The sequence below is a fragment of the Macaca fascicularis genome, chromosome 4 (genome assembly GCF_037993035.2).
Source record: "Macaca fascicularis isolate 582-1 chromosome 4, T2T-MFA8v1.1".
In the NCBI taxonomy this organism is placed as follows: Eukaryota; Metazoa; Chordata; class Mammalia; order Primates; family Cercopithecidae; genus Macaca; species Macaca fascicularis.
Window position 1 is genome coordinate 128,808,843 of NC_088378.1, and position 7,904 is coordinate 128,816,746.

The 7,904-nt window shown below is 47.4% G+C and overlaps 1 long non-coding RNA gene and 1 pseudogene across 1 annotated transcript; one reads left to right on the forward strand and one right to left on the reverse strand.

Moving 5' to 3' along the window:
• Positions 1–4,852: 4,852 nt before the first annotated feature.
• Positions 4,853–7,707, reverse strand: LOC123572936 (uncharacterized). Its single transcript, XR_006697551.3, has 2 exons — positions 7,624–7,707; positions 4,853–5,657 (listed from the first exon to the last, which is right to left on the reverse strand). It is a non-coding gene; the product is annotated as an uncharacterized lncRNA (long non-coding RNA).
• On the forward strand, positions 6,640–7,904 carry LOC102133936 (ADP/ATP translocase 2-like; annotated as a pseudogene).

Consider the following 7,904-nt stretch of genomic DNA (forward strand, 5'->3'; position numbering starts at 1 on the left):
AACTCCTGACATCAGGTGGTCTACCCACCTCGGCCTCCCAAAGTGCTGGGATTACAGGCGTGAGCCACTGCACCCAGCCTCTAACTAATTTTTTGTATCCATTAACCATCCCCACTTGCCCCAGCCCCCAGCCCCCACTACCCTTCCCAGCCTATGGTAACCATCCTTCTACTGTCTATTTCCATGGGTTCAACTGTTTTAATTTTTAACTCCCACAAATAAATGAGAACATTTGAAGTTTGTCTTTCTGTGCCTGGCTTATTTCACTTAACATAAAGACCTCCAGTTCCATCCATTTGTTGCAAATGACAGGATCCTGTTCTTTTTATGGCTGAATAGTAAGTACTCCATTGTGTATATGTACCACATTTTCTTTATCCATTCATCTGTCAATGGACATTTATGTTGCTTCCAAATTCTGGCTATTTGGAACAGTGCTGCAACAAACATGAAAGTGCAGATATCTCTTTGATGTACTGATTTCCTTTCTTTTGGGTCTATACCTAGGAGTGGGATTGCTGGATCATATGGTAGTTCTAGTTTTAGTGTTTTGAGGAACCTCCTAACTGTTCTCCATAGTGGTTGTACTAATTTACATTCCCACCAACAGTGTACGAGGGTTCCCTTTTCTCCGCATCCTCACCAGCATTTGCTATTGCCAGTCTTTTGGATAAAAGCCATTTTGACTGGGTGAAGATGATATCTCATTGTAGTTTTGATTTGCCTTTCTGTGATGATCAGTGATGTTAAGCACCTTTTCATATGCTGTTTGCAATTTGTATGTCTTCTTTTGAGAAATGTCTATTTAGACTTTTTGCCCATTTGAAAACTAGATTATTATATTTTTTCCTATAGAGTTATTTGAGTTCCTTATATATTTTGGTTATTAATCCCTTGTCAGGCCGGGTGCGGTGGCTCACGCCTGTAATCCCAGCACTTTGGGAGGCCGAGGCGGGCGGATCACGAGGTCAGGAGATCGAGACCACGGTGAAACCCCGTCTCTACTAAAAATACAAAAAATTAGCTGGGCGCGGTTGTGGGTGCCTGTAGTCCCAGCTACTCGGGAGGCTGAGGCAGGAGAATGGCGTGAACCCGGGAGGCGGAGCTTGCAGTGAGCCGAGATCGCGCCACTGCACTCCAGCCTGGGCTGGGCGACAGAGCAAGACTCCGTCTCAAAAAAAAAAAAAAAAAAAAAAAAAAAAAAATTAATCCCTTGTCAGATGGGTAGTTTGCAAATATTTTCTCCCATTCTGTGGGTTGTCACTTCACTTTGTTGTTTTCTTTACTGTGCAGAAGTTCGTTAACTTGACATGATCCCATTTGTCCTTTTTATTTTTTAATTTTTATTTTGTTTTTTGGAGACAGAGTCTTGCTCTTTTGCCCAGGCTGGAGTGCAATGGTGGTATCTTGGCTCACTGCAGCCTCTGCCTCTTGGGCTCAAGTGATTCTTGTGCCTCAGCCTCCTGAGTAGCTGGGACTGAAGGCATGTGCCACCATGCCTGGCTAATTTTTTTTTTTTTTTGAGACAGAGTCTCACTTGGTGGTCCAGGCTGGAGTGCAGTGGTGCAATCTTGGCTCTCCGCAACCTCCACCTCCCTGGTTCAAGTGATTCTCCTGCCTCGGCCTCCCGAGTAGCTGGGATTACAGGCACTCACCACAGCGCCCGACCAATTTTTGTATTTTTAGTAGAGACAGGGTTTTGCCATGTTGGCCAGGCTGGTCTTGAACTCCTGACGTCAGCCGATTGGCTTGCCTCGGCCTCCCAAAGTGCTGGGATTACAGGCATGAGCGACTGCACCCAGTTACCATTTGTTCATTTTTGTTGTGGTTGCCTGTGCTTGTGGGGTTGCCTGTGCTCAAGATATCTTTGCTGAAGTGAGAGGATTGCTTGAGCCTAGGAGTTGAAGGCTGCAGTGAGCCCTGATCACGTCACTGCACTCCAGCTTGGGCAACAGAGTGAGACCCTGTCCTAAAAAATAGATAAATGAAAATGAAAATAAATTTTTATAAAGTGCTGCTTTTGTGATTTCTCGATCAGAAAGTTTCTTCTAATAGCACTTTTTTTTTTTTTTTTTAGATAGGATCTTGCTCTGTTGCCTAGGCCTGTGTGCAGTGGCAGGATCAGGGCTCACTGCAGCCTCAACTTCCCAGGCTCAAGTTATCCTCCCACCTCAGCCTCTGGAGTAGCTGGGACTACAGGTGTGAGCCACCTCACCCGGCTAAGTTTTCGTATTTTTTCTTGTAACAGGGTTTTGCCACTTTTCCCAGGTTGGTATAAAACTCCTGGGCTCAAGGGATCCGCCCACCTTGGCCTCCCAAAGTGTTGGGATTACAGGCGTGAGCCACTGCGCCGGCCGCACTTTCTATGTTTTAAGGAATAGTAGTGTAACAGAGGGTGCTGCTTGACCATCCACATGGCTTGAACTTTCCGCTGTGCCCAGCACCATAGTATTAAGTGTCTGACAGTTGTGATTCCTCTTGTGGAAAGCCTTGCTGCTGTCCTTTTGTAATAGGCCAGGATAGCTGGGGACTTATCCTGGGAACAGCTCTCAGATGAATGACTCTCCAGTGTTAGTGAATAAATAGCTCAGCTCCCTCACCCGAGACAGGATAATTCTGAGATGTGTTTCCCCCCAGGGCTTTCCTTCTCCACGGTGGAAGCTGGTGTAATAGCACAGTCTTGTGGGCTGCCTTTCCTTCCTGTACCGCTTTGCCACCTCTCCATGGGTGTTATCTGAATCTCTCCAATTAACTACTTTTTTTTTTTTTTTTTTTGAGACGGAGTCTCGCTCTGTTGCCCAGGCTGGAGTGCAGTGGCACGATCTCTGCTCACTGCAAGCTCTGCCTCCCGGGTTCACGCCATTCTCCTGCCTCAGCCTCCCGAGTAGCTGGGACTACAGACGTCTGCCACCACGCCCGGCTAATTTTTTGTATTTTCAGTAGTGACGGGGTTTCACCATGTTAGCCAGGATGGTCTCCATCTCCTGACCTCATGATCCGCCTGCCTCGGCTCCCCAAAGTGCTGGGATTACAGGTGTGAACCACCGTGCCCGGCCAATGAACTACTTTTACTCCCAGTTTAGGGTAGCGTTTTTAGTGTTTCTCGACCTTTTTTTTTTTTTTTTTTTTTTTGAGACGGAGTCTCGCTCTGTCGCCCAGGCTGGAGTGCAGTGGCCGGATCTCGGCTCACTGCAAGCTCCATCTCCCGGGTTCACGCCATTCTCCTGCCTCAGCCTCCCGTGTAGCTGGGACTACAGGCGCCTGCCACCTCGCCCGGCTAGTTTTTTGTATTTTTTAGTAGAGACGGGGTTTCACCGTGTTAGCCAGGATGGTCTTGCTCCTGACCTCGTGATCCGCCCATCTCGGCCTCCCAAAGTGCTGGGATTACAGGCTTGAGCCACCGCGCCCGGCCTTTTTTTTTTTTTTTTTTCCTTCATTATCAGCCCCATAAAGACCCTTTTTAGATATTTATTTATTTATTTATTTATTTATTTATTTATTTATTTATTTTTGAGACAGGGTCTCACTCTGTCACTCAGGCCGGAGTTCAGTGGCGTGATCACGGCTCACTGCAATCTCTGCTTCCCAGGTTCAAGGGATCTTCCTACCTCAGCCTCCCAAGTAGCTGGGACTACAGGCATGTGCTACCATATCCCCAGCTAAATTTTTTTGTATTTTTGATAGAGATGGAATTTCACCATATTGTCCAGGCTGGTCTTGAACTCCTGTCCTGAAGTGATCCCCCCGCTCTGGCCTCCCAAAGTGCTGGGATTACAGGTATGAGTCATGGTTCTTGGCCAGATCTTTTTGTTTTGAAAAGATAGGGGCCACACAGATTTCACATTGGGACTTCTTTTTCCTAGTTATGCCCCTGGGGAGAGGAATAGGAAATGAAGAAAGTTATGGAACATTGAAAGTAGATGGTAGCAGAGGCTCGGCATGGTGGCTCATGCCTGTAATCCCAGCACTTTGGGAGGCTGAGGTGGGCGATCATCTGAGGTCAGGAGTTTGAGACCAGCCTGGCCAACACAGTAAAACCCCATCTCTACTAAAAATACAAAAAATTAGTCAGGCATCGTGTGCACACCTGTAGTCCCAGATACTAGAGAGGTTGAGGCACAAGAATTGCTTGCACCTGGGAGGCAGAGGCTGCGGTGAGCCAAGATTGTATTACTTTACTCCAGCCTAGGCAACAGAGTGAGACTCTGTCTCAAAAAATAAAAATAAAATAAATAAAGGAGATAAGGGCCAGGCGTGGTGGCTCATGCCTGTAATTCCAGCACTTTGGGAGGCCGAGGTGGGTGGATCACCTGAGGTTAGGAGTTTGAGACCAGCCTGACCAACATGGAGAAACCCCGTCTCTACTAAAAGTACAAAAATTAGCCAGGTGCGGTGGCAGGTGCCTGTAGTCTGTGAGTCCCAGTTACTTGCGAGGCTGAAGCAGGAGAATCACTTGAACCTGGGAGGCAGAGGTTGCAGTGAGCCAAGATCACACTACTACACTCTAGCCTGGGTGACAAGAGCAAAACTCTGTCTCAAAAAAAAAAAAAAAAAAAAAAAAGAAGTTGACAGTAAAGAGTACTGGATTCCTTAAACAGCTATCTCACTGAAAACAACTGTGAATGCTAGATAAAATATATCAAAATACTTGTAAAAAGACATCATGGAGCTGCAAAGAGAGTAAAGAATATGTGGATGTGGGCAGAGAATTACCCAAGTGCCAAGGCAAGAGACTGAAGGCACAAACTGTTTCAGTATAATAAAAAAAAAATAGTTAAAATAAAAATAGTCATAAGACAAGTTAGACATAGAGAATGATCATGGACATTATCAATCATTAGTATAAACATTATTAATCATTAGCTTTTAATATTACTCTTTGTCGTATTACTAATATAACCAAAAAATAACCGGCGGGTATAGGGTCAGGTGCTGAAGGGACATTGTAAGAAGTAACCAAGAAGGCAAAAGGTGAGTCCTCTGTTAGGCCCACATAAGGTCCGCTTGAGGGCTCCTTGGTCAAGCGGTAACGCCAGTGCCTGGGAAGGCACCCTTTACTTAGCAGACCGTGAAAGGGAGTCTCCCTTTCCTTGGAGGAGTCAGGGAACACTCTGCTCCACCAGCTTCTTGTGGGAGGCTGGATATTATCCAGGCTTGCCCACAGTCATCCAGAGGCTTAAACCCCTCCCCGTGATGCTGTGCTTCAGTGGTCATGCTGCTTGTCCACTTTCATGTTCCTCCCGTACTCCTGGTTCCTCTTTAAAGTTCTTCAAAGATAGCGGTAGAAAAAATAGTGAAAGTCTTAAAGTCTTTGATCTTTCTGATAAGTGCCTAGAAGAAAACACTGATGTATGCTGCCTTCCCCCTCTGCTTCAGCAACCTATAAGGGAAGGGCCCCCAGTCCTATAATCACGTGACTTACTTGACCTCAATCACTTGGACGACTCACCCTCCTTAACCTGCCCCCTTGTCTTGTATACAATAAATAACAGCGCACCCAGTCATTCGAGGCCGCTACTGGTCTCCACGTCTTGGTGGTAGTGGTCCCCCGGGCCCAGCTGTTTTCTCTTCATCTCTTTGTCTTGTGTCTTTATTTCTTACAATCTGTCGTCTCCGCACACAGAGAAAACACCCGCTAAGCCCCATAGGGCTGGATCCTACATGTGGAGATCAAAAAAAAATTTTTTTTTTTTTTTGAGACGGAGTCTCACTCTGTTACCCAGGCTGGAGTGTAGTGGCATGATCTCAGCTCACTGCAACCTCTACCTCCCGGGTTCAAGCGATTCTCCTGTCTCAGCCTCTGGAGTAACTGGGACTACAGGCATGCGCCATCACGCTTGGCTAATTTTGTATTTTTAGTAGGCACAGGGTTTCACCATGTTGGTCAGGCTGGTCTCAAACTCCTGACCTCAGGTGATCCACTTGCCTCGACCCCCCCAAGTGCTGGGATTACAGGCGTGAGCCACCACACCTGGTGGAGATCATAATTAATCCAGAGATGTGAGCTAATTCTTTTTTTTTTTTTTTTTTTTTGAGGCAGAGTTTTGCTCTTGTTGCCTAGGCTAGAGTGCAGTGGCGTGATCTTGGTTCTCTGCAACCTCTGCCTCCCAGGTTCAAGTGATTCTCCTGCCTCAGCCTCCCGAATAGCTGGGATTACAGGCATGCGCCACTGGGCCCGACTAATTTTGTATTTTTAGTAGAGATGGGGTTTCTCCATGTTAGTCAGCCTGGTCTCGAACTCCTGACCTCAGGTGATCCACCCGCCTCAGCCTCCTACAGTGCCCATCTTCAGTGTAAGAGTATGCTGTGGTCTGAATGTCTGTGCTCCTTGCTGTGATGTTATGATATTTGTTGGTTTTCATCCACGTTCCTGGGTCATAATTCCCACAGCCCTTGTTCTGGTGTTTCGTTATAATGTTGGGTGTGTTGGGCCTCAGGGGCAAGTCTCTGACCTTCTCCTGCCCACCATCCACTCGAATGTTTCCCCACCTCTCTGACTGCGGGTCCTAAGACCTTCCCAAGAGAGGATCCTGCCCTGTACTGGGGGGAAGGAATACTGTTGTCATGAAGCTTCCAGAAAAACCCCAAAAAGGCCCAGCAGCCCTGGAGTCAAAGCTGGTTCCTGGCCCAGTCCCTTCCTGAAGCAGCCTGCCTCCCCTTTCCTTTCAACATGACAGATGCTGCTGTGTCCTTCGCCAAGGACTTCCTGGCGGGTGGAGTGGCCCCACCCATCTCCAAGACAGCGGTAGCGCCCATCGAGCAGGTCAAGCTGCTGCTGCAGGTGCAGCATGCCAGCAAGCAGATCACTGCAGATAAGCAATACAGGGGCATTATAGACTGCGTGATCCGTATTCCCAAGGAGCAGGGAGTCCTATCCTTCTGGCATGGTAACCTGTCCAATGTCATCAGATACTTCCCCACCCAGGTTTTCAATTTCACCTTGAAAGATAAATACAAGCAGATCTTCCTGAGTGGTGTGGACAAGAGGACCCAGTTATGGGGCTACTTTGCAGGGAATCTGGCATCAGGTGGTGCTGCTGGGGCCACATCCTTGTGTTTTGTGTACCCTCTTAATTTTGCCCGTACCCGTCTAGCAGCCGATGTGGTTTAGTAAAGCTGGAGCTGAGGCCGAGCAGTGACTCACACCTGTAATCCCAGCACTTTGAGAGGCTGAGGTGGGCGGATCACCTGAAGTCAGGAGTTTGAGACCAGCCTGGCCAACATGGAGAAACCCCATCTCTACCAAAAATACAAAATTAGCCGGGAGTGGTGATGCATGCCTGTAATCCCAGCTACTCAGGAGGCTGAAGCAAGAGAATCGCTTGAACCTGGGAGGTGGAGGTTACAGTGAGCTGAGATCGCACCACTGCATTCCAGCCTGGGCAACAGAGCAAGACTGTCTCCCGGAAAAAAAAAAAAAAAAAAAAAAAAAAAAAAAGCTGGAACTGAAAGGGAATCTGAAGTCTCGGTGACTGCCTGGTTAAGTTCTACAAATCTGATGGGATTAAGGGCCTTTACCAAGGCTTTAACGTGTCTGTGCAGGGGATTATCATCTACCGAGCTGCCTACTTCGGTATCTATGACACTGCAAAGGGAATATTTCCAGATCCCAAGAACACTCACATTGTCGTCAGCTGGATGATCGCACAGACTGTCACTGCCATTGCTGGGTTGACTTTCTATCCATTTGACGCCGTTCGCTGCCGCGTGATGATGCATCACGGCGCAAAGGAACTGACGTCATGTATACAGGCACGCTTGACTGCTGGAGGAAGATTGTTCGTGATGAAGGAGGCAAAGCATTTTTCAAGGGTGTATGGTCTAATGCTCTCAGAGGCATGGGTGGTGCTTTTGTGCTTGTCTTGTATGATGAAATCAAGAAGAATACATAAATTATTTCCTAG